The sequence below is a fragment of the Adiantum capillus-veneris genome, chromosome 21, assembly GCF_014529385.1.
Source record: "Adiantum capillus-veneris isolate H3 chromosome 21, ASM1452938v2, whole genome shotgun sequence".
NCBI lineage: Eukaryota > Viridiplantae > Streptophyta > Polypodiopsida > Polypodiales > Pteridaceae > Adiantum > Adiantum capillus-veneris.
Window position 1 is genome coordinate 32,186,430 of NC_140951.1, and position 27,885 is coordinate 32,214,314.

Below are 27,885 nucleotides of genomic sequence, written 5' to 3' on the forward strand. Positions count from 1 at the left end.
ATTTTACCAGTATGCTATTCCAATTGGGCTGTAGATATGGGTTCCTTTTCTGCTATCTAGATAGCGGACATAAAATGTGTAACATGGTAGCGCCCACTTACAATACACGATGGTGGGCAAGCGGATAGTGTGTAAACACCCTAGGTCAATTATTATTCGCCTTTTCATATAACTAGTATGGATAGCCGCCTTCGGCGGCCTCTCTCTCCCTCTATATCGTCATAGAGGAGCTTCTCTCATTTTTGGACTTTAGCCTTCATCTTGCAATTTTTGACACATGTAAAGGGCACTCCCTCTGCCATTATAGAATACATATAGATGTACTAAGGTTGTGTTCATATGCGAGGCGAGCTCTCAATGTCAGTGTTTCTGCCTTCACCCCATTCACACACGACGCTCGCCTCTTCTGCAAGAAGCAATCTGCTAATGTGCCATGAACGAGGGGCTGACGCCGTGTGATTGGTTGCCTTAGAGTGGGGTCACCTGCTTGTGTGCTTCTCTGCAATCGGCATAGAAAAGGTGTAGAACTTCTTTCTCATCCCAGGGGGAGGCCACCCGCCTTATTGGCGGGTCTGGAAACTCTAGGTTCTCCTCTGAACCTATTAGAGCATTCCAACACACTCGCCCTCCTGTGGGAAATGCCTTATTTGAGGCAGTCTGAACCAAGCCTTAGGAAAACACACACACACACAATGGGGTTCCACCCCCACACACATCGGTCTCTCATGTTTCCTCTCCACATGCATGCATCGTGCACCAGCACCTTCAATTGGTATAAGAGCTCCATGGCAATCGCAGGAGGGACGGCATTGAGAGTTTTGTGACAAAGTCTCAACAATGGCATCGCTCGGGCTTCACACACTTGGAGATCTTGGAGATCTCAGAGGGCTGACATCAGTGTTGAACATCAATGCCTTAGCGAGAGCAGCAATGCTTGATAATGAAAATCTCCTTTTGGAGGGAGGGAAAGAGGGGGGGGGGGGGGGGGGGGGGGGGGTCACTATTATATAAACATGCCTATCACAATAATTCAACATTGGGCATTATTTTAATCTATATATTTTTTACATTTTTACATATAGAAGGGTGTTGAAAAATTATCTTGAAGAAAAATTTGCAAATTGAATAGGAAAATGGTTTATTTTATTAGTGATAAATTTCCACTTAAGGGGTTTTATAAATGGCGCTTGAATTCACGTGATATATAGCTTTACATATAATGGCACACCACCCCCCCCCCCCCCCCCCCCCCCCGCCCGCGCGCGCGTGCGTTCGGCGAGCAAGAAAAGCCCATTTATTTTATTAAACTAGATCTTTCGCCTTTGGTACTCCTTTATAGTTTGGTAATATGGTACTCCGTTTTTGTACTCTTTACAAATTTGGTTCTAGTTGAGTACTTTGGTTTTTGTTTTGGTATTTTCTATGACCAATTTAGGTACTATATTGATTTCATGGGTTATTTTCATAGCCCTTCTAATAAAAGAGCACCTTGACCAGTTGGTACATCTTTCTCCTTTGGTACTTACTCCTTTATAGTTTGGTATGGTTTTTTCTATCCAATTTTGGTCCTACTTAGGTATTTTTGTTTTTGTTTTGATATTCTCTACAACTAGTTTTGATACTATATTGAGTTCATGGCTGTTTTTTATGGCTTTGTTCACAATACCATAGTACCTAGACTAGTTTGTATCTCGACCAGTTTGGTACTTTTTGGAATTTTGTACTGTGTTATAGTTTTATATGGAGTACTTTGTTCGTGTTTCTATTTTTATACTCTATTCTTGCTTCAATTTTGGTACTCTAAAATAGCTTGGCACTCTGCTAGCATATCTGTTTAGTACTCTATATTGGTTTTGTAAACTCATTATGTGTGTTATTTGAGGTTATTTTGCTCTAATTTGGATTGTAATGGTTTGATAGATGGATCTAATGAAAGATCCTATGACTCTAGGTCCATACGGTGAACTAGGCACCCTTGTAGAACCTTTTTGTTGGCACCCTATGAACCTAGGGCCATAGGGTTTCCTCAATAACATAGATGGTTCTAAAGGGCATCTAAGCTACCCTAAGGCTATGGGGCCATAAAATCTCTCATTAGATTAGAGGGCACCCTATGGCCCTAGGCCATTCAAGGGCACATACATGGCACCATGGCCACACTATGGCCCTAGGGCCATATGATGTCTCATTAGATTAGAGAGTACCTTGTGGCTCTTTGTTGTTTGGAGACACCCTAGTATGCTCAACCCAAATTCTAATAGCTATCTCCTTCACTTCCTAGGATAATCCACCACGTGTTCACTAAGAACACTACTACATCCACCTTCGCTGACATGATCTACAAACCTATTGAAGACTCTACAAGGTTATATCACCATCACTTCCATTTTATGTCAAAAAGACCACCAAGGTACACAACACCAAATCATGCAGTGGCATCGAAGTGCGGCATTGAAGACAAAGCAACCAATGTAGATTGACCATACATCACACACTGTAAACACTCTCAAGAGCACACAAAAAGTGACGGAGTCTCGTACATTGGAGCTCCAAAACTTTTGACAAGGATTACCTACCATGGTGCTGGCATGAAACAAAATCTACAACCTGTGCCAACAAAAATGCATGGCTTATAGCTAAAGTGAAGAATGAAGAAGTGGAGAATGAAGAATTTGAAGCGAGAAAGTCCCCAAGCACCTTCTCAAGAGAAAGTTGTTATTACTTGTGAGGATGACAATGATGATGAAGAATTTGGACATGAAGATTGGGAAGAGCTTTTCATGGACAAATCTCTAGCGGATACCATTGACGGTGCACACAAACCTTCCAAAACAAATGAAGAAAATAATATTTGCAAAAGGAAAACAAAAGATGATTGGACAAAGTAGCAAGCGTGCCACCACCTATCAAAATGGAGGGGCCACATTAGGAAATTTTGGAGGTCCAAAAGACCTTTTAGAAGAAAGAGAAAAAGAGCTCCTTCAATGAGAGAAGGGCCAATGTTACATAGAAAAATAGGCGAATATTAGCAAAAATATGGAAAAGGTGTCACCCACTCATTAAATGTGTGTGTCTTTTCCATGAGGTGGGTGCTCATTCAATATGGCTTTTATCATAATTGAAATGTAAAAAAATCACAAAATTGCTAGGTATGGTTAGAATTTGAAGATTTTGACACCGTCAATACGTTTGAAATGAACAAATGTCTAGTTTCCCTTTTTTGATACTCAAAGAGCAAAGAGGGAGAAAATGCCAAAAACCCCCCTAAAAAGGGGTCTTTGCACTACGGCATGCGAGGGACATTTCAAAAAATTTGACGAGTTCTAAAAACCAACCCTAGAAAGCTAAGGACAAAAAAATTCAATGTTTCAAAAAGAAGCTAACCCCTTAGTAGGAATGGAATTCCTTTATGGTTTAGAAAGAGAAAGGGTAGAAAATAAGACTAAGGATGCACAATCCAACCCACAATAGGAGATTACCATTTCAAAGAAACAACCACAAGAGTCATACACAATTGCTTTCATTTCTAAGCAAGTGACTTAACACAAGGTCCTCTAATCTATTATAAAAGATCCTCTAGAGGAAGACTTGCCAGAAAGCACACCTTCACGCCAACCAAAGCAGACAGAGTTCAATGAATCAAGATAAACAAAAATCAAAGCAGAACAAAGGAAATGACAAAGTTTATGAACACAAAGAAGAAGAAAGAGAAGGAAAAATAAATGAAGATGTGAAGAGATAGGACGAGACTAGCACCTCCCTCATAGCACTAATCAGGTGTTAAAGTTGTAGCATCTCAAGTGAATGGTCTGATGTGATTCCAATGAAGATGTGAAGAGATAGGAAGAGGCCAACACCTCGCTCATAGCACCAATAAGGTGTTAAATCTATAGCATCTCAAGTGAATGGCCCGATGGGATTCCAATTATTTATTTATTTTATGTATTTATTCTACTTATTTGTCAAATTATTGGGTAAGCCAATTTGTTGAGGGGGGTACTTAAGGGCTTCTAGGCTAGTATATAAGCAACACTCATCCCCCATTCTATAATCACTAAATCATTGCCCAATTGGTTGGTTCAATAGTACCTCTCTCTCTCTCTCTCTCTCTCTCTCTCTCTCTCTCTCTCTCTCTCTCTCTCTCTCTCTCTCCCCATTGCTCTAGACTTCCGCATTGTTGACTTTGACATGGTATCAAAGCTTGGTGGAGAGAATCAACACTGTTGAGAAGACGCCGAACTTTATATAGCTTCATTGAAGGTGGCGATGGCAAGGGTGGTCTTGTGGATTGTTTGATTGTTCTCAGTGCAACATTCTAAAATGCAAGCAAAAAGGGGCAACACTAGCATTGTTTCAAAATACAAGCAAGCTCAAGTAGTAGCATTATAAAATGCAGACGAAGGACAGCTAGGTTGCTAGCATTCTGAGATGCTAATGGGGGAGGTCATTGCCATCGAGATACCTTTTTGGTAGCATTTTGATAGGCAGTACACAAAGGCAATGCTTTCACCTTGAAACCACAAAATTTTGAGATGGTGCATAGTGGAGATTATATGGAGGCTTCAATTGGGGGTCCGAGTCCTTGTTTCCTGCTTTAGGTCACAACAACGTTTTGAAATGTTGCATGCCAATGAGTCTGGGTGGATATCCACTTTTGTAGCATTTTAAGAAGTGACTAGAAAGCTTCATCGTCTCCACATGCATCTTGCAATGCCATCAAGAGAGAGGGTGGATTACACATTTGAAATTGGTGGAGAACTACAATGCATGGCTATAAGACTCTCAAAGGGCAGTTGCACGCAGCTACTCATGAGGTGGTATCAAGCACCAAGTATGAACCAAGATCAAAATTTGGCTATGGAAAGGGGTTGTTCTTGCACTTAGTTAGCAGCCTATGCATCATTGGGTGGCTGAAAATCCTCCCAAGCCCAAGCTATGCCTTTTGTACTTGTAGTAGGTGATTGAGATACTGCTTCATCTCAATTGCTACCACTACCTTTTACCATGGCCCATGCCATTCATTTCAATTGGGAATTTCCTTCCATATATAAGGCTATGTTTTTTGAGTTTTATTGATATTGGTGAGTGAGATAAATTCTTGACGAGATAACTTATTTGGTGTATGATGGGGTAGCGAATGGTTCTTCAGGGACCATTTCCTGTAGTATGTGTGACCACATGATGATCGGTGTGGAGGCTGAGAGCCATGGTGGGAGCACACATTACAGGGGCATGGTCCTTGAATGACCATTCCTGGCCATCACGATAAATGCCAACTATATGCATGTAGGCCAATTATAGGGCGTGAAGATGATTGCACAAGCGATAGATGTCACTCAATTATACCAAAATTGCACAATATTTACATTTGCTAACATGGCTCAAATCGGGGTAGCCTCAATCTTATGTTTGCTGACTTGGCACAGATCGGGTGTTGCTCTAAATTCTGGCACATGCTAAGTTGGGATGATCTAGTGACAAGCGTTCATATACAAAATAAACAAAGCATTTTGCCCTATCTCACATCAATAAAGTAACTCAACCATGGTTCTATTTCTTACCACTGATACCAATCCTTGACTTACATTTAAGACTTATATGTGGGTATCCATTATTCAACCCTTCCAACATGCAGGTGGGTATCCATTATTCAACCCTTCCAACATGCAGGTGTGGGTGCAATCTCTTAAAACTAATTGATACAAAGCATCAAATTTCTATTTAAAAAAAAGGGAAAAAGGCTTATATGTGGGTATCCATGATTTCGGATGTGAATGTTGTGTGTGTGTGTGTGTGTGTGTGTGTGTGTGTGTGTGTGTGTGTGTGTGTGTGTATTGGTGGTGGGGGTGGTTGACACTAAGTGGCATGGGGTCTCTAATGAAGACCTCATCATGGGGACGATGGTGGAGAACCAAGTGCACGGATCTGGAGAAGATCCAAAGGCATCTAAAAGTTTTGCATGGCAAGTCATTCCCAGATTCAAACCCAAACGGATGTTGTGGTATTCCAATGCCTGAATTGGTCGTGCACCTGTTGAAATGCATGTGAGTTTATTTTTACTTATGCTTGCTTGAGTTTACTCTCTGATGTTAAAGTTTACAAAATTTATCCATGTTTAACTTTTTCGGATCGGACGACAACATGCATCTCTGCTTTTGTGTCAAGGCTTGTCCTCTATGAATCCCATCAAGTGGTCTTCATTAAATACCCCGTGCCCTTTATACCTTTTAGTTGGGGAGGGGGGGGGGGGGGGGGGGGGGGGGGGGGGATATAAAAACACACACACACACACACACACACACACACACACACACACACACACACACATGCATGCACAATAAGGGTTGCATATATATACACACATTCATGTGCATGCACGCATATACATATATGTAAATATGTACATAGGCACCCATGTACATATATAGAGAGTGTAAATATATTTTCTCTTCTTTTGTTGACACAAATGGCGTGTGTAAATACACACATAGTTTTGATGCTTGCGTGTGTATATATGTCCATAAACATATGCATATCATATGAGTATTTGTATATTTAAGTGGCGTGCAGTAGTTCTTTATGTAATGACCTATGTTGATTAGTGTCTTGATTATTGTGGACAACATGTGTATAGTCAATGCATGGATGTGTGTATACAAGATTGTGACAAGATCAATATATCACAATCTACATGTACATTTATACATATGGTTGTCCATTGAGGTGTTTTGTTTTTGGGTAATCATGCACAATATAGGTACCGCAAGTAGATCCATTTTTCTCTTGGTTGTAGCGGAGTTGTAAATGCATATGTTTGAAGATGCATATGGGAATTAGCCCTACCAAGCATGCCAAGAAGAAAATTTCAGTTTTTTAGCCACCTAATTTTTTGCAATTGTGAAATATTTAACTTAAAGGTTTCAAGATCGAACCATAATTATGCTATACATACACAATGCGGAGCTCTGGTCAACCATTGAGATATCTAAGTGGTGGAAGTGACAAAATCTCTCAAGGTCAGAAAACTATGTTTCATCCTAGAGATCTAATTGTAGGTGCTTTAGGATCAACACCTCCAAAATGTGTTAAAAAATGCTCTCGATGCACACCATGTGATGTTATTCGTGTAACTATACAACCTGGTAGAACAAAAGTAAGCCTTATGGAATATTATCCAGAAGCATGGAGATGCAAGTGCAAGAACAAGTTGTACATGCCCTAAAAACAAGCCTTTTGCTCGAACTTTAGAAGTTATAAATTTATATCCCTTCATCCCTCTGAATTCTTTTGATCATGCTAAATGGTATTGGTATTGCAATACCATTTAACTTGGTAGGTTTAAATCTCTTCTCAATTAATGCAACCATATGCATGCTAAACCTTTGGATCCTCAATGGGTGTCAATGTTCAAGACTCTCTAAAACTCCTCTATGAAATTCGGCTATGCTTTGTTGAAGACTAAATGTAGTGTCTCCTTCTCATGTGCCTCTACATTTGTGCCTTTCTTCATGTCTCTTGCTCCATAATCCCCAATGCTCACTGTGTTTCACGAAGTAGCATGTATAGTGCTCTACACTCATCTATAGTGTGTCTTAGAATAGCTTATTGGGAGAGTGCTAGGAATGTATTGGTAGATCCATTAGAAGCATGCCAATCCTCTTGATCATGGTCACTATACAATTTCTATCTAACTAACTAGATGGTGGTGTACTCTAGCACTAGTGTATGGTCTTCATAGGTTCCCTTTCTCACCTTGAGTCCTCAGATATGCGAGCAACCCCTTCTTGCTCTGACTCCACTATGTGATGCATCTCTTATTGTCATAATGTTATCCATGACATTGTCTGCTCGATGTATAGGCATTGAAGTCTCCCATGAGAAATACCTCCCCTAGGTGGAAAAGTATATCATCTCCTTAGATAGTCATGCATATGGTGATGGCTCCATATCATAATCCTCTCTAGTCCCCTTTGTCTCCAAGAGCATATGAGGGCCATGATAGTTTAGAAAGCAAAGAGCTATGTAGATCATATTGGTGGTGAAAAGGTACAAGTCTAAAGTGAATTTAATATTGTACGTTCTTAGTTTCTTTCATTGCAACTAGATGTGTTTTCTTTCTTGCAAGCTCAAATAAACTGGTATTTTGACTTTGCTTTTTCAATATTTGCACACAAAAAGGGTTCTCAATTCAAGTTTACATTCCAAGTGCGCTAAACGGTGTTGGTACTTTATGCTTTAACTTGGTAGGTTAACATGTCTTTTCAATTTATGCATCTATATGCATGCTAAACCTTTGGATAGTCAATCGGTGTCGATTGTCAACGCTCTCTAAAAAACTCCTCTATATTGAAATAAGGCTATGCTTGTTGAAGACTAAATAGAATGGCTCCTTCTCGTGTACTAGCTATGTACGCACCTTTCTGTATGTCTCCTGCTCTGCAATAGTCCCAACCCTTGTTGTGTGCGAAGTAGCATGTATAGTGCTCTCCACTCAAAATCGTACTAGTATTCTTGGGCATGGTTGTCCAACTCCTTTGTGTAAGCGTGTGATGCGTTAATGGGCATTGTGCCATGGTCATGCTATTTCTATATTTATAAACATCAATGGGTGCCATAGGATCCATAAATCAAAAAAATAAAGTACTGAAAACACTCTCATAGATTCCACTAGATCATGTGTGAAATAGATAATGATATGTGGTATTCATGTAGTGAACACTATCTTTAATGAGCCTACAAGAAAGAGTGCTAGGTATGTATCGCTAGCTCTGATAGGTAGTGAGGGATTGTAAAGGGTGTGACTAAGCTTTTGTTTTCTATTGACCTGGGAAGCATGTCCATCCTACTATGCATTCTCATTCTAAATAACCAAAATGGTGGTGTGCTCTAGATCTACTATATGGTCTCCATAAGGTTCAATTTTCTTGCCTTGAGTCCTTAGATATGTGAGAAATTCCCACCTATTGTGGCTCCGCTTTGTGATACATCTCCTATCCTCATAAACTTATCAATCACAGTGTCTTCTACTCTATGTATAGACCCCCCCTAGGTTGAAAAACTTATCAATGACATTGTCTTCTACTCTATGTATAGACCCCCCCTAGGTTGAAAAATACATCATCTCCTTAGGTAGGCATGCATATAGTGATGCTCCACATCCGGATCCTCTCTAGTCCCCTTGTCTTCGAGAGAACATAAGGAGCATGAGAATGCTAAATAGTAAAGATCCATGCGGATCACATTGGTTGTGGAAAGCTACAAGCTAATCCACATGTATCCTGGGAGTCAAATCTTTACAAAACATGTACCATTTCACATGGATTAATCAAAGAGGATTATATGTATTGAAACAATGTACACTTTTTGTTATTGTAGATGTTGGCTATGGAGTGCAAGGGAAGGGATGGAGAGAAGGGGAAGGGGATGACTTGGAGTGAAACACGGGGTTCTTTCCTAACGCAGTCGCACTCTGACTATCGCAAGCCTGTCCCAATGTAGCACTGAGTCTGGTGTATACCAAAATCTCCCACTAGACGAAATAACCACACAGCTTCCTTACTAGAACTTGAAACTGCAACATACTCTGCCTCAATAAAAGATGAAGTGCAATTCTGGATACATGATCTCCAAGAAACTGCCGCTCCAGCGAACAAGAAAACATAACCAAATGTGGATTGCCTAGTGTCCACACAACCCGCATAATTTGAATCAGTGTATCCAATTATGGATGCATAATTGTTCCCAAAGTGTAAGCACTTGTTAGTTGAGCCCTTGATGTATCTCAAGATGTGCTTCACTGCTTCCCAATGATTTCTGCCTGGAATTTCCATAAACCTGTTGAGCACTCCCACTACATATGCAATGTCTGGACGTGCGCTAACCATGGTGAACATGAGACTGCCAAATGCCAAAGAATACGCCACCTTTACCATCTCTCCCTTTTCAGCATCCAATTTTGGGACAATCATACTTGCTAAGTTTTTCGTATGCATCCATTGGGGTACTCAATCCTTTCCCCCCTTGCATATTTAAATGTTGCAAGACCTTGTGAATATACTCTTCCTATGAAAATTCAAGTATACCACGTTTGTGATCTCTCTTGATATGCATACCAAGAAAGTGATGTGCATTGCCCAAATCTTTCATAGAAAACTGCTTGCTTAAGGCATCCTTGAGAAGTGCAATCTCATCTTTTAACTTCCGGTCTATGATCATATCATCCATGTATAAAATCAGAATGATGAGGGAACCCTCATTTATCCTCTTTGTGTACAAGCAGTGATCCTCTTGGGTTCATACGTAACCCTGGGACTGAATGTACTTATCGAACTTGGTGTACCATTACCTTGAGCCTTGCTTTGATCATACAAATTTTTCTTGAGTCTACACACCAGTTCTGCCCGTGTTGGCTTCTCAGGATTTGTCTCAAAACCTTTTGGTTGTTTCATGTAAACATCCTCTTCATGAAGAAATGTTGTCTTCACATCCATTTGGACCAATTCCAAGTCCTCGATGGCTACTAGACCAAGCACAAGATGCAATGTAGTCATCTTGACCACTGGAGAAAAGATCTCATGAAAATCCATTCCTTTTGTTTGCTTGAACCCTTTAGCAACCAATCTAGCCTTATACTTAGGCTCGAGATGATCTGTGATTCTTGTACACTCACATCGAGCTAAAATCAAGTTATACTCAGATTATTTCATAGCCTCTTCCCACTTCACGCTATCATCCATCTGTTCCTAAATGGTTCTATTCATTCTTTCAGCTATGTGCTTCGACAAAGATGTAGGATGTGTCAGCGAGGGTTTTTTTACCGTATGTGAATGCAAAAACTTACACTTATCGCACCTTGTAGTGCTTTTGAAAGGCCTATGTGAAGGTCATCCAAGAGCTCCTCCATCCCTAGCCACTCATCCAAAAGTCCCCCATAGACTCTAAAGGGTAAGGTAGCGCAAAGGCCTTTCATCTACTCAAAAATTCTCCGTTGTTGACAACCGATGGCATTGCACAATACAACCAATAAAAACATATTAAAATTTGATTCGATGGTGTGGGGATGGGTGAGGCATCCCTCAATGGAAAATTAGTCTCTTTGGTGCCACTCATCTCACTAAAACATTGTATATTGTTGTGCTACATGCGCAAGTATGGGATGTAGGTACTAAAGTTGAACGATCCTCCTCGCCTTTAAAGTGCCTATGGTGGAGCTCTCTAAGCTTGGTAACAAGCGGTTTCTTGTTGACAGTCAATGATCACCTTGTGATGGAGTATCTTATGCCTCCCCTTGATTGTCTACACAATCAACACCTATCTCTCTCACTATTTTTTTATTATTATTATTTTGCTACTTATTTATCTATTTACTTATATTTATACGTGTGTGTATGTATGTAGATGTGTATGTGTTATACCAGGTATAGAATGCACTCTCCTTTCTCTCTTTGTTCTAGCAATCTCACAGTACCATGAAAATGCAGATTTTGTGTCTGTCAAATCCCTTTATGAGCCTTGAGAACATTGACAACAATGGTGAGAAAGATTTTGAGACCCATCACATGATTGTGATAAGGCATGTAATGTTTGGAATGTTATAAGATTCATAGCAATAACTTCTAAGTTTGTGAACCCATTAACACTCTTCACATTGGGACCCTTTCTTTCGTTGTTTATGTTACCCATGGCCAATGAGGGATCCTTGTTAGCATCTATTCATTCCAATATTTATAGGATTGGATTTTACCAAAGGAGACCACTAGTGATAAAGACATGATAAAACATAGAGCTTCCAAGCTCAAGCTTTTATTATTCAAAAATATTATTCTCTACGTGAATTATCCTGGCCATTGATGCCCCAAAATTAATATTTTTTTTAACATTATCTAGATGAAAAAAATTGGTGTTAGTGTAGAAGGAAGAGTTTATTTGCAATCAACCTTTGGTATAGCAATGCCTTGGGATTTGAGTTACCGTGGTGTAGGATCAAGGGGGATTAAGTAGAGTGGCATTCATGCTAACACACACTAATTAACTTGCTAATTACAAAAGATGAGTGAGAGAGAGTATGTAGACTCAAATGATGAATTAACTAGCACAAAATAGGCATCTCCACTTGCCACATGCATCTACTAAAAACAGAGTTTGGATTTTCGGATCCACCTTTGTAGAGCACTTTTAGGTGAGTCAAACTACTCCAAAATGCGTTTACTATGCCTAGTACCATGACTTAGGTCACTTTTGGGCCATGCTCCACATGCTCCAGGACACCTAGGATTCCATGTAGATAGGGGGTGTTCTCACACATTCATTTTTGGGCTAGACCAAAGCCCACGATCCCAACAACCCTCCCCTTGGGCTTTGGGCTACAACTCGATGAAGAAATACAACACTCTAATCCAGGAGCACAGACAACATACATCCCTAATCCAAGAGACAAACAACATAACTCTCCAATCATCTAGGAGCTCTCCAGGAGCCACACTCTGATCTAGGAGCAAAAAACAACGCTCTAATCCAAGAGCAAAGTTTTTAAAAATGTCTCTTTCGCTCTAATCCAAGAGCACCTTCATCTTCTTCAATGCTTTGTCTTCAACTACTTCATGGTCTTTGTCTTTGTATCCTCCCCTTGAACAAGTGCTTCTTTCCTCTTCTGTTGTGCAATCAGCCTTTATTATATGCATCATAATGACATGCAACAACATGCTAAAATATCATATGCAAAGGACTAATGTCTCCTCTTCCATCTTCAGGATACTCCGAGAGCCCAAGCGTGCGGCATCTCACATACACATCATCGTAAATTTTTGCAAAGGACTAATGTCTCCTCTTCCATCTTCAGGATACTCCGAGAGCCCAAGCATGCGGCATCTCACATACACATCATCGTAAATTTTTGCACGCATGGAGAGGTCTTAGCAAGGAAGACTCTCGACAAGCCAATGTATATCTCCTTACAAAAAGCACACTAAATTATCCAAGAGTGATAAATTTATAGACATACATTGCAATTCACTTAGTTGCGCTTAAAGAGAATACCCTTTGCTTGATATAGCAGCTTTGAAGCTTAATTATGAGTGAACAAGCTTAAAAAACCTTTTAGTTGTGAAAGTGGGTTGTATTTGGAAATATGCCAATGTGTGTTGCCATGTGTCATGCAAAGGTTCTCTATGCTTATTTGAGAAGTGTAAAAGAACTTAGATGAAAAGAAAAAACCTAATGAGGAAAAAGTGTCATCTTTTTGTTTGTCGTTGAAGTTGAGGTTGGGAACTTTGTAAGTGTAAGTACAAGGGTTGAACAATAGAGTCATGCCTAATACATGTGTTTAATGGTGAGACACCCTTGATTGCATACCACAAAGATATTCAATAAGAATCGTATGATGCAAAAGAAAGAGTTCTAATGAGTTCTCTAAAGACTTTATTCGGCACTTGCAACGCACTCAAGCATCATACCATATGGCACAAATCCCCATACTAGGGCTTTTGTAGAGGTTTCTCCACTCTTGCTTATGCCGCATGTGTATCTTAACTCTTATGCTCATTTCAAGTTGAACGACACTACTTACATACGTTCAAGCCTCCAACTTGAGCTAAAAGCGCATTAAAAAAGAGAAAAACAAAGAAAAAATGGATTTACATGTAGGCTATTAACAGGGATTTGATTGACCATGAAGCATAGGTCTAATAACCAAGCACATTTTGGCTATGGAATGCTCGACTCTCATGCGAAAAAAAGTTGAACTAAGAAAAGGCATGGTTTTAATCTACTTACTCTTTCTCATTTTGTGGGATCCATTTGTGCCTGCTCTCTAATGGTGTCACTTTGCAAACCCCACGTGAATATAGAGACAAGTTCAAAGGTTTTGAGCATGCTAAGCAACGCCTCTTGTCTTGGTTTCAATTGAGCAAGGTCAGGTCCCTCATCAGCATTCATCTTCCCTTTGTTATCTATTTCTTAAGTTGGTCCAAGCTCCACATTGCATCGTGGCTACATAGGTATATTAGTTTTAGGCATCCACATAATCTTCATTGCCTTGTTAATTACCTAATCATACTTGGGCTTCTTCACTTCTCATAGCAAGGTAAGTTGTTGACTCTCCGACAGCAGTAGGACAACAAGCCTTAGAGCTTTGGATTGTTGCCTTGGAAGCCACATATGAGTGTTGCCTTAATTGTGAGGCCAGGGTGTCTCGAAATTATCTCACCTCCTAGCTTCTTGCCCCTTATATAGGCAAACCCTCGAGCTTGGTTCAAACTGGTCCCTGGCTAGTGGCCCTTGGCCTACCATTACTCCCTCTTTGCAGAAGCATTTTCATCCTCAAAAACAAAAGTAGAAAAATTCTTCTTATCAACACTAACGTTTTTCCAAGTGGCACCTTCCTCAGGTTTGTCTTTCCACTTCGCTAAAGCTTGTTGTCAATGCACATGATGATGTGTACATAGATCATGATAGTCAATAATACACTCAAATTCATGTAGCTAGATTGGAGAAGCATTTTCATCCTCAAAAACAAAAATAGGAAATTTCTTCTTATCAACACTAATGTTTTTCCAAGTGGCACCTTCCTCAGGTTTGTCTTTCCACTTCAGTAAAGCTTGTTGTCGATGCACATGATGATGCATACGTAGATCATGATAGTCAATAATGCACTCAGATTCATGCGGCTAGATTGGAGGTTCAATGAAATCAACCAAAATTTGTTGGTCAACGGCATTGTCATCCCTATGCAAGTGTTTACGTAATGACTTACATGAAACACCATATGAATACGAGAGTGTGCAAGTAAAGAGTTGGTAAGCCACATCTCCAACTCATTTGAGTGTTTTAAAAAGACCACAATACCTCGGAGATAATTTAGGTGTTGGCCCAGTCTTCAAGCTTTCCTTTATTATCATGTACCCGAGATAGTAACGTAAGCTCATAGGAAAGTTATGACACTGTTGTCTCTTTTTAATGGTGGAAATTTGAATGTAAGCTCTAATGAGGCAAATGTATAGCCTATGTGGGTTTCAAAAAATGTTACAGATAAGCCTATTACTAATGCATATATACATGATTTACTTTATGTTTGCAATACATAACCGGACATTTAGTTTGTAGTCTCATGTGTTAGCATACTTATGCATAGCCCAGGGTTCATTACTTGAGTGGCACTTTACATCCTAGGTTGTTTTATCCCAAGGGGGGTCATTGTTGCTATATTTACATGCATTTTTGGACTTATATTGGTCTAATTCTTATGACACATGAGTATCCACCAGTGGTTTTTATTCCATGCTTGGCAATTCATGCATATCATGGTTGAGCAAGAAGCAACCTATTGTCGCCACTTCCAGTTGTGAGGCTGATTAGTACAGGTGACTTCCTTCTTATCCTCTTGAATTATTGTTTAGGCCAATCTTTTTTCTTTTGCTAGGTACTCAAGTAGCGATCGATAAGCAATCGCTCAATGTCATATGATCTAGAAATCTCCCCTTGAAATGGCTCAAGTGACACTACCAGACACACTTAATCACCCTTTGCAAGGTACTTAAGTAGTGATTGATAAGCAATCGCTCACCCTCATATGATCTCAGACATCTCCCCTTGAAATGGCTCAAGTGATACTACTAGACACAATTAATCAGTATGAGCAATGGTTTAAAACTGTGTACTTGCATCATCTTCGTCAACAACCATGTTCTCTTCATCATCATACCTTGATCTAGATAGCATATCTACCATTGGATTATCCTTCCTTGCAGGATGCCTAAACTCTAGATTCAATGACTTTATGTAAGCAATCCATCGTAACATAGCAATGTAGGAGTTGAACAATTAATAATCGTGCCAAGGACATGTAAACAACTAGTATCCACAATTATTGATATCACTATCAAGTACTCCTTGTCACACCTCAATGTTGTAACTACTCCACACAATTCCCTCTACAGCTATGCATAACTGCATTAGCAAGAACTTAGAGTTTTAGCCCCAAATCTTGCCACTATATGTTTCCTTCTTCATCATCTTGTCCTATTGCCCATCCAATCCCTATAGGACTTATATCTACTGTTAAAACCATAGATCTTCCACATGCATAGTCTACCTTCCTCAAAGGTGATGAAAGCAATAACATTATTAACTTTTTCATGGCTTTTGTATGCTCTTCTTGCCATTTAAACTTTTTTATTCTTTCTCAAAAACTGATAGAGAGGATCTACTACATGTGCATAATGTGGTATCCAAATAAGATAGAAGATGCATGCACCCAAAAATCTTTGCGCTTCAGATATTTTTCTACATGTTTCTTTTTTTTTTTGCATCCACCTTTGTTGAACAAGGACTTCTACCACCATAAGGACCACACATATGCTCCACAATCAGCACTTCATTGACTTTAAATATATACTTTTGACATGATAGGGTAAGATTGAATTCTTCCAACCTTGTCAAATCTACTCGCAATTGCCAGTATGGTATGCAAAAAAATGTACGGCACCCCCTCAAATCTATATCATCATCTTTGCCTTTTTCTTCACATCCTTTGATAGGCACATCATCAAGAAAGCATTGCAATTTGAGGTATGAAGTCGTGGAGAACCTTATTCATCATATGTGCAACTAAATGAGGTACTCCATGAGGTAAGGTGTACATCCTTACCAATTCCAAAGATGTCATCATTGTTGTCAAATCTTTGCTTTTGATAGCTAGCTAAAAGTATCATACCTTGAATGGAGATCTCCCATTGAGTAAATTGCCCTTCCTGCAAATGCCTCCATAAATTCATCCATAATTGGTATTGTACCCACATTCCTAATAATAACTTTGTTTATAGGATTATATTTCTATGAAATTCAATGCTCCATTCTTCTTAGGCATAGTGAACCACCTATTTGCACAAGAAGGCTCCAAAATACCCATGCTAGTCTTCTCCTTGATTAACTCTATCAGCTTTGGCAATGTGCTTTTGGGATTGGAATTGGATGCAAACTCCAAGGTACATGAGGGATAGTGAATATCATCATAGTAGTAACATTATCACTAGGATCAACACATCCTATCTTATGCGACTAAAAAGCTAAAGCCTTATCGTGTCTTGAAATCATTTCCTTAAAACACTTCTTCTCTTGTTGTGTTAAAAGATCCTTAAATCCACCCTTTAGTTCTTGTATAAATTCCATTGTGAACTTGTGTCCAATTCTTTTTGGATCCCTAAGATTTGGCTGCAAATAAGCTTGTTCTAACTTCTCCTTACAATCTCATGGTAAGGGTAAGGCTCTTTGCCATTGTTTTGTACTTGCCATCTACCCGCACTTTTCGTCCTTCATTGACATTGAAAAATCATCTTATATAGTTCCATATTGCACACTTCCACAACTTGGCTTCCATCCTGCATTTTAGAAATCATTATAGCCCCATTTCCTTCATCTCATTTTGTACATTATATACATGTTGATGTTCACTTCTCTTCATATCTTGAAGCTTCATGAAACATGATGACCCATGTGTTATCTCTTGAAACCTATTGAAAAAGCTTCTTCTTGGTTTAGGTCAAGCGAGAATCTTTTTTTTTCTCTACTGTTGCAATTTTGCTTCACAATGGTACATGGACAAAGCCCCTCTCCGTGGATTCCTTGAACTCTTTGTTTGCCTTTAGTAGAGGATACTCCCAAAGACTACCACGGTCCCTCTCATGATTCACACATACTATCAAGAATTGGATAGCTTGCTTCCTATCTCTACTCTTTATCCAGGCATAAGTAGAACCAACATCCAAGACCTTCGTTTCCATGTGAATAGCTATGATATATGGATACCCAAGTATAAGAGGATAAGTAATCTCCTAGACAAAGAAGTTTTACTCGTCTTTAACATTGCCAATGGCCACCTTTACATTTAGACAGGTCCCATAGAGATATCTTGATGATTTATTGGTAGCTCTAATCATCCAACCATGGTCCGTGTCTTTTGGCCACTTTCCCTTCATGTGAAAAATCTTGTACATAAGATTGATTCTAGAGCCATGATCTATCAATGCAGCATATAGCTCCTCAAGGTCACCCGTCTTGACTAAATTTTCTATTGTAGCTCTTGCCCAATGACTTTTAGAGTAGTGTCTTTTATGTGAGGCTTAATCTTCATCATCATCATCACCCATCTTGACTAAAGTTTCTATTGTAGCTCTTGCCCAATGACTTTTAGAGTAGTGGCTTTTATGTGAGGCTTCATCATAATCATCCATAAATCTATCATGCATATCTCTTTGAGAAGACTGATAGCATCCTACTACACTGTCATAAAATTCCTTCTCTTGTACATGTACCGCTTGTGCCTTTAATGGCTCTCCTTTACGCTATGATTGTGGAGAAATAGATTCAATGAGAGTTTGGATCTTTATTTTTATGGTAGCTATAATATTCCCATGGAACTCGTGCTTAGCTATGCCAAGAACTTGACCCAAAGTAAACTCAGCTTTATTATTCAAAATACTTTTCTCCAATGCCTGCTTCAAGTTTGTAGCAACTTCAATGCCAGATTGTAACCTGTGTTGAGATGTCAAGCTCAACATGTACGACTCCTGGATGACTACCATCGATATTCATCATCAATGGTGTGCCTTGGTGGATACACATATCTTTGTTAATGATACTATAGCTGGACTACATCAAGCTGGTCTACCTACTAGAGTGATGGGCACACTTATCTATTCACCTCACTCACTAGCGATTTATACTAGACCGTTGTACTAGTTACCTTTTTTATGTTGTATTTTCCCTTATGTTTTGTAGACCTCTTATCTTGAGTTTGTGAAGAAGAAGCAGTATAGTCTTTTGCCTCCATCTGTGTGTGTGTGTGTGTGTGTGTGTGTGTGTGTGTGTGTGTGTGTGTGTGTGTGTGTGTGTGTGTGTGTGTGTGTTCTTGCAAGAGCTCAATCTCTCTCCTTTTCTATCTCTTGACATGGTATCAGGGCCTGCTGACTTTGTCTGAGGAGCTTGGAGCAGCAAGCAAGAGCAGTCTAGGAAGCGGCTTTGGTATTCCCGCGATCCATCGTCTCAACAATCTCCGATTGAGGTGATTTCTTTTGGAGAGTGTGTATCTCAAGGTTCTATTCAGTCCTTTGGACCAAGATTGTGCATCCAGATTTCCATTCCGGAGTTAAAGTGCATTCGCGTGCAGAAATGCTAAGGTTTAGGATTTTGCAGATCTACATATAGGTGGTGCAAAAATCTTTGGTTTGGATATAGTGTGCACAGATATTGTTTAGTACGATGAAATGGGTGTATGTACGCAGATTGTGGTTACAGGTGATAGCCAACTATTTTTAGCAGGTTGCTTGAGACTGTGTGAGGGGTTGGAAACATGTTGTCCAACAATGATAGGCTTAACCAGGTTTTTAGTGAGAATCTAGACAAGAACAGCTTCCATGTTTTTTATCCGAGACAAGAGCTGAATCATAAATAAGCTGTGAAGCATCCAAACTGCTAATACATCTGAGGACAAGAGAGGAGGCCACAGAGAGGGGCTCCGAGGTAAGTTCCAATCCTTGAGATAAGGCAATGTCTGCAAAAACAGTAAGGTCAAGTTTACTTTTTCTTGCCATAGTATGTAATACATAATTTGGCTTTCCTAGCAAGGAAAGGTCTAGTTCTAGTAGCCAAGGCATTCTTTGGTGTATGGTTTTTAATGTACAGCTTAATCTGATCAAGAATATTTGCATGATTCTCAGGGTTGTGATTAGTACTCATGCGAGTTGTCATTCTATAACATGAGCAATCTTGAAACAGAGGTGACATAAAGATTAGCAAAGTGTCTATATTGTAAAGTATACTTGGTCATGCAACCCTTCAACCGGCAAAGTCAGAGACTATGGTAGCCGTGATCAGGGAACCAGAAAAAGAGTCTTAAAGGGGCCACCTAACACCAGTCTACCAATGAAGGATTTACAGACCGTGGGTCCAATTTAGATCTTCATTCCTAAGATAATTTCCTAGGCCAGCATCCCGGTTTCCTCTGAAAAGAAGAAACCTTATGTATAGGATGTGTGTGTAGCTATTTAAATCTTAACTAATAAGACATAATTTAATTTTTACATTCAAAAGACAGTTGTCCAAGGAATAATGAACTGATATGTACAAAAATAACTCAGGATTAGAATTATTTAGGTACAATGATTGTAGGAAAGAGATCCTCTTTCAGTAAGATCAGTAGTAAAAGAACTTCCCCGTTCCTCAGTGAGTATTTCATTATAGAAAGGTTTCTTGCCAAAGAAAAGAAAGCCATCCAAGATAAGATAGAGTCCTTACCTGCATCCATCCAAACAAGACAACAATTCAGTTAGCCTTGGACGTGTATTACAGGTATCAATGGACCATATCAGTTGTTATCCATGTCCATCTTATAGGATTTAATTACTTTAGACAAGCTAAGTTTATTTACTAGTCTCTTTTTTTACAAAAAATGATATATTTTACTTTTTAATGTGAGTGGTGAATTCCATCAAGAGTCCAAAACTTTTCAAGATCCATAGCTCGGTAGCTATACTTATGCCCAAAAATAGCAGCCATATACTTACCTTCAGACTTAGTAATATCATGGCATCATTGGTATCCCTTTTTTCAAAGATAGGTCATGTTCGACTTTTTCTAGCACATGGAATCCCAATTTTTTGAATCATAGCTTGGAAGCTATGCCAAAGCTGAAAACACCAGCCATATACTTACCTTTATAATGCCAATGATATCCACAAGTCATTATCCATTTTACAAGAATGACAGTGTCCGGCCCTTGACTGAGTGAGATACCTTACTTGTTTATCAACTAGAGGTACTAGATGTAGTGAATAACACCCCAGTCATTTGTTTTTATATGAAATTATAAGTGCCAAGCTGTACTTAAACCCAGCAATTTATCACGCCAAGTTAACACAAGTAGGTTTTAACATATACCTTCCAATTTTGCACATCATGCAATATGTCAAAAAAATGTAATTTAATGCTCTGCAATGGTTAAGAACAGAGCCCCACTTAATCAATATGCGTACAAACTTTCACCTATTATAACCAATAGCGCACCACTTGCAGAGCCAACAATAACCAAAAGCTACAAACCAGCGAGACTGCTCGAGAAGGAGCCAGTACACCACCCGGTAGCAAGACACCGTCCAAGTAGCTTAGTCCCATTCTATGCAAATGAGGCCTTTAAGCATATGATAGTCATGCCCCGGCCCATTAGTTTTTAACAAAACCAGTTAACCATATTTATAACGACAGTCTCCCATTTGAAGCCAACCGTGCCCCAGATTCATAACCAGGTACCTTACACAGTGATAAAGAGTATCAAGCACCTCAAGGGCTAAGAGTATCCCTATTTTTTGAAAAGAGCCATTTATGCCAAGACTAGGACATGTGAGAATGTACAGTAATACAAAAAATACACAGTGCATCAGTAGTTATAAGAATAACCCCGTTTTTCTGAGAAAAAACTAGTTATGCCAAGATTTAGGCAGGCAAACGGAAATTCCCTGCAGTGATTTTCTTAGAGAAACCCATTTACAAGATCACATCGCAGTCTAAAGCCTTATTGCACATAGTTCCTTTCCAAAACAACAACAGAAAAAGACCCCTATCTCCCGATGTATACCAAAGCATTCCAGCTAATCATTGCCTAAGAGGTGCCAACCACATACATTATGAAGAGCCAACAGATCCCGACAGCTTACCAAAGAAGCGGCATAAGCAGTCCAAGTTCAGGATCCCCTCCCATATTACCATGATGTTATATCATACTATGTTAGGCCATAGCAGACGGGGGTGTATCATGCCCATAGTTACCATCCCAAGGCTCAAAAAAATGTCCAAGTACAGTAGTCTAGATTATGCAGCGGCTACTTTCTGAGCCGATTATATGCAGGTGAAAAGAGTCCATTATTTTTCTCAAGTGCTAGGCAAAACAGTTTGTCTTTCTAAAAATACACAGTGTAAAGCTCATACGACATCATTCTTCTCTTACTATGCAAGGTATTGCAGCACCTCTTAAACAAAATCCTAAGCTTAGTAAGGTACCTGTGTTACTTGAGCTGCAAGCTCCATGTTGGCAAGATCAGACAGCAGCGATAAAAATAGAAAGAAAGACCTACTCCAGGGCTAGCGAGGGCCAGAGTGTGCCCTCACCTCAGTATGAATAGGAAGTCATTGCACGCTCCCAGAGTCATCAGTTTGAATGCAGTCGGTGATCGAGAGTGGACAGGGGGCCGCCTACCCCATGAAATGATTTCAATTTCACACTTTAGTCTAAGCGGGGGCCAAGTCCCCAGTAATCATTATTATGCAACCGGGGGGGGGGGGGGGGGTTTCTTTCGGAAATTTTTTCTTACAAAAAAAACATTTATGACTAGTATACTAGTGTGTGTGTGTGTGTGTGTGTGTGTGTGTGTGTGTGTGTGTGTGTGTGTGTGTGTGTGTGTGTGTGTGTGTGTGTGTTCTTGCAAGCGCTCAATCTCTCTCCTTCTCTATCTCTTGACATGGTATCAAGGCCTGCTGACTGTGTTTGAGGAGCTTGGAGCATCAAGCAAGAGCAGTCTAGGAAGCGGCTTTGGTATTCCCGGTGTGAGCGGGAGGAAAACACACACAGCGCCTCTATAACGACCCGACACACACTCTTGGAATGATACACACACACACTATGGGGCACCACTCGGCTTACACAACACACCTGGCCGAGACAGGGAACACACCTATGGAGTGAGAGGAGAGAGACTATCCACTTGCCCACTCCTCCACACACACACACACACACAAAAACTCAGCTCAAAAAAGGAGAACTTATGATGTTTAGATACAAGTGAGCTTGGGCCAACACCAATGGGGCAAACAGCTCACACAATATGGATAAAAGATACCAGATACAATCACAAATTGGAGAAGAAACTTCGCTCATAGGAGAAAATTACACAGAAAAACAGCAAGAAAAGAGTGAGGAATTTGGCAAAACTGACAGCGCCATCGCGTCCGGAACGGCCCAAAACCCCAGTCTACAATGTCAAAGTGCTCAAATCCGACCTCGGATGAGTAGTTTACGGCCAAAACAGGCTCCAAAAACACCAAAAACACAGCTGCGGCTGTTCCTCCTCTCTTCTCCACGTTTTTTCTGGTCTTCTCTCAGTTTTTTCAGTTCCCACACTTAGCTTTATTAGTTGGGTTCCCTTGGCCTTTTAGATGACCTCAAACGGACCTCGAACAGGCCAAAAACTGACCTCGCAGTGCATAGTTGTCACCTTTTTGCATCATTCGCACACCTGGCACTCAGCTTTTTTCCACTAATGCATCTCGCCACCACGTGAAGTGGCCCCAAAAAGTGGTCCTAATGATGACCTTTCTGCATAACTCTCACAAGAAAACACCCACGTTGTGTCCGTCCTCATCCGCGTGCAAATATTGACCTCGTTCGCCCTCCTAACGCCACTAGATGCCATCTGACGCACTTGCTGACCTCACGTCGTCGGCCCGCGGATAGCTTCCTCGAGAAGTTTTACACGCTATAAACTCCTCATTATTGTAGAAAAAACATACTGGTACTGGTAACGATGAAAATCGATGAACTATGTACATGCTGTCCTACCTGTACACATGTGGGCCCCACGTAACCACCTGGCTAAGGAAAATGGGCAATTCTTTATTTGATGCACCATGCATGTGTATGTACATATGCGCAATCCCTTGCTCCAAAAAACTCCTGACATAATTTTCCCACCCCCTAGCCTGCTAGATCATTCATGATCAGCAGCAGCAAAGAGAGATATGAGACTCGCCGCATCACAGGTCTCCTCATCCCTCACAGACATCACTCGCTCTTCAGAAAACTCCTCTTGCTCCACCATCATCAACCTGGCATGATACAACTTAAGACGCAACCCATTTACCCTTGACTTATGTAGAACACCATCCAGGTTAGCCAGCTGATATGTGCCATTTGGAAAACACTCTACTACCTTGAAAGGGCCTTCCCACTTAATTTGAAACTTCTTTTGGAAGGTGCTGTCCAGCTTACTATTGTAGCGCAAAACCAAGTCATGTTTCTTGATACCCTTACTTTTGACCTTTTCATTTATCTTTGCCAAAGCCTTATCCTGCATCTGCCCATAATGCTCCAATGCGCTCATCCTATCCAACTGGACCTCTTGTAACTGCAAGAGCCTCTCTTTGAATGCATCACTAGGCGGCCCAAGAAACTTCTCTAACATCTTGACCGCAGGCAACTCTACCTCCACAGGCAATAGTGCTTCTTTTCCATACACCAAATGAAATGGAGTAAACCCTGTACCTGTCTTCACCGAAGTACGGTAAGCCCATAATGCACTAGGCAATTCCAAATCCCAATTCTTTCCTTGGTGCTCTGTCACTTTCGAAAGAATCTGTCTGTACCAACTCACCATTGAATCTTTCATTTAAGCCATTACACTATGGGTAATAAGGAGTGGTATGCTGGTGCCTAATCTTCATCTTTGCACATAAAAAATCTAGCAGTTTAGCTCTAAAGCGAGGCCCCTTATCTGAAAGTAGCTCCAGTGGCACCCAAACTTGCAACATATTTCATCATACACAAATTTTTCCACATCCTTTGCAGTGATCTGTTTTACTGCTATAGCCTCTGCCCATCTAGAGAGATAGTCCACTGCCGTCAAAATATAGCTTTTGCCCCTGCTTGTGATAGGTAACGGGCCTATTGCATCAATCCCCCACTTTTCAAACACATCAAACGCCATAATGGTTTTTCGTAGCTCTGGCTTCAACACTCTCTTCCCAAATGCTTGACACCTATTGCAAGACCTACACCAATGGTGAACATCCTTGTGCAAACTAGGCCATACATACCCCTCTTGCAAAATCTTATGCAAGGTGATCTTTAGAGCAAAATGGCCACCACATGCGCCTTCGTGATTCTCTTCCAACACTCTCTAAAGCTCCTCCCGCCAAGGTACACGTCTCAACACGAGATCAGCCCCTTTCATGTATAAGACATCACCAATCAATTTGTACCTGTATGCTCTACGCACAAAGCCATACTTCTTAGACTTCTGAATCTCCTTTGGAATGATTCCTGTTAGCAAAAACTCCTCTTCTTGAGCCAAACTTTCCCGACCATGATAAAGAGGTAAATTGGTCCTCAAAACGAATAGCTCCCCAATCATGCCTTGAGCTGCTTCATGTGCCTCTCCATTTAGAGCACGTTCAATATGTCTGATGCTCCATGCTTTAAACTTTTTCAACAGACCTTTAATTCTGAAACACATTTCCTTCAATGCGGTGTTCTTGCTCTTCCACACACCCAGCACTTGCTTCACAACTAACAAGGCATCACCTTTTATGCTCAACCTTCGAACCCCATGCTTCAAACAAATGTGTAATCCGGCTTCCAATGTAGCATATTCAGCCTCATTGTTACTATGCGCATCCAATTTGAACCCTCTCTTGCATACTAGCTTCCCCTCTGGATCATAAAGTGCTATACCCCCTGAAGCTGCATCGTGGCTCTTTCTGTATGAACCATCAAAGAACAACACATGTGCATTGCTGATCTGTGGCACTTCTTCAACTACCTTTCTCACCACCTCTTCCTTAACAATAAGGGGATTCTCCTTGTAGGTCAACAAATCAGCTAGGGTAGCCCTTGTACTATCTTCCACTAGAAAAGAGAACTCAAACTCTTGCAGCTCAATTACCCATTTCTTCACCACATTTGACATGTTAATACCATTAATTAACCGTGGCAAAAAGGCATAACTCGTCAAGAAAACAAAAGGCCGTGGTAGCAAGTAATGACGAAATCGTCGACAAGCAAATATTACACTGGCCATCACTAGCTCTACTTCCGATAACTTTCTCTCCGCTACCAACTTCACTCGGCTTGCACAATACACTGGCCTCATATAATGGCTGCCCTTCCCCTTTTGCAATAGCATGGCTCCAATGGCATCATCCCCTACAGATGGATTTACATAAAAAACTTTCTCCCAATCAGGAGCCTGCATGGCTGACAACCCCCCTAACACCTCTTTCACCTCTTGAAACACTTCTTCACACTTGTCATCCCATTGCAATGGATCATGCTTTGCCACTTGCTGTAATGGATAAAGAAGCTGCGAAGACAATGGAATAAACCGTGCCATGTACTTCACTTTGTGTATAAAGGTTGCCAATTGCTTCGTACTCATAGGTGATGGAAGAAGAATAATAGACTTCACCTTATCTGGATCAGCCTCAATGCCATTTTCTGACACCATATGGCCCAATAACTTCACCCTTGGCTGTGCTAGATGACATTTCTTTGGATTTAGTTGTCCTCCACATTCATCATATCGAGCCAATACCATCTGCAGCTTCTCATGATGTTCAGCCCTACTGCTATAAACACAGAAGTCATCCATAAAAGCCTTAACACAACTACCAATGAATGGTTCCGGCACCCAATTTTCTCTTTCTTGATAGAAAGATGGTCCATTTGACAACCCAAACGGCAACACTGTGTAGCAATAGCAGCCCCATGGCGTAATAAATGTTGTCTTTGTGCGGTCTTTAAGAGCAATCTTCAATTGAAAATAGCCTGAAAAACCATCACACACATTGTACCTCTCATAACCTGCCACTGAATCCAAGATCTGATCGATGAATGGAAGAGGATATGGGTTCTTCTTAGTGGTTGCGTTTAAGGGTTTAAAATCTACACAAATTCTCCACTTCCCATCCTTCTTTGGAGTGACTACTACTGGACTCACCCATTCTGTGGTCTCCACTGGAACTATGAACCCTGCCTTCAATAACTTGTCCACCTCTACCCGCAAGGCTTCCATTTGCTCTTGACCCATCCTTCTTAGCCTTTTCCGTACTGGCTTAGCACCTTCTTTCAGCTCTATATGCATCTCTTCACCCTTGAACCCTCTGATCTCTTCATATGAAGTAATGAACAAATCAGGAAAACTAGCCAGCATATGCAAAAATATATCCTTCTCCATAGCTGAGAGGTCTCCACTAATCATTTGCGTCATTAATTCCTGCTTCTTTGACAACTCAACCTTGGTTTGCATCAGCCCTTCAATCACTTCATAAGGCCCTTCACTTTCATCTTCAACTTCATTCGCAAATGCGACTAAACCATACTCCTGGATTTCTTTATCCATCAAAATAAATGCAACATCAGCATCCTCATCACTGCTGGTAGTGCTATCACTGTCCTCATCTGTCACCGTGGAAGAGTCTTCATCACTAGACTCATCCTCATCTTCATAAAGCTCCTCTAATCGTTTCCTTGTGTCCATATTATAAAGCTTCTTGGTACCTGTCTTTCCATAGAGGCTAATTGTACCATGTCGCCAATCTTGAACAGCTCCCACTGCACGTAACCATGGTCTGCCCAGTATAATAGGATATGCTCCCAACCCTGCTGGCATCACATGAAAATCAACCACTGCCTTTGCATCATATGCCTCCACTTCTAAGCTCTTTACAACACCTAAGCATTTTACTTTTTGATGGTTTGCCAATCTGATCCGAAACCCTGACACCCCAGCCACTGTGAGACCCATCTTCTCAACGCATGAGTGTGTTATGACGCATATTTGGGCTCCGCCATCCACATAACCTTGTCCCAAATTTTTCCTTTTATGCCACACATCTACTATTGGACAAATGTCTGGTAGCTCATCCATTGCCAACACCTTTACTGAACCTCTCTCTGGCTCTTTCTCCATTGGGTTAACCATCCTCTTCCACTGTCGCTTTAGCTTAGGCACCATCTCTATAAGCTGCCCAAAAGTAACATCTGCCTTCCTGCTCGTCAGATCCTCCCTCAAGTCATAGCTTAATTGCCCATCCCCTAGTGGAAAATCTGAAACATGAAACTTTCGACGA